We start from the raw sequence: 413 nt of genomic DNA on the forward strand, positions 1-413 counted from the left end.
GGGGGTGGGGGGGGCTGCAAATGGGGCTGGGGGGAGTGGGAGGGGATGAGGCTCTGTGCCCCACATCCCTCCATCCCAGCCCACCTCTGCCATCCCACCCTGTCCCCCAGCACCCCCGGCTGCCCCTCAGCAGCTCCTGGCCAGGGATGGGGTGCTGCTGGGGGGGGGGGGATGTGCCCCCAGTGTGCCTCAGTTTCCCTGTGGGCCCTGCTATGTCCCAGCTGAGCCCTGGCTCTGCCCCTGTGGCAGCTCACAGGGCACGGGGATATTTCCACCACCTCCCCAGGACAAGGACACAAAGGGGAGCCCAGTGATGCCCCTGGGTGCCACCAGGGACGGGGTGCAGCACCAGGGGACACCTTGGGGACCCGTGTGTCCCTGCTGGCCGTGGGGAGCCGCGGGGGAAACGGGGG

Source organism: Geospiza fortis, unplaced genomic scaffold (assembly GCF_000277835.1).
Source record: "Geospiza fortis unplaced genomic scaffold, GeoFor_1.0 scaffold992, whole genome shotgun sequence".
Taxonomy (NCBI): Eukaryota; Metazoa; Chordata; class Aves; order Passeriformes; family Thraupidae; genus Geospiza; species Geospiza fortis.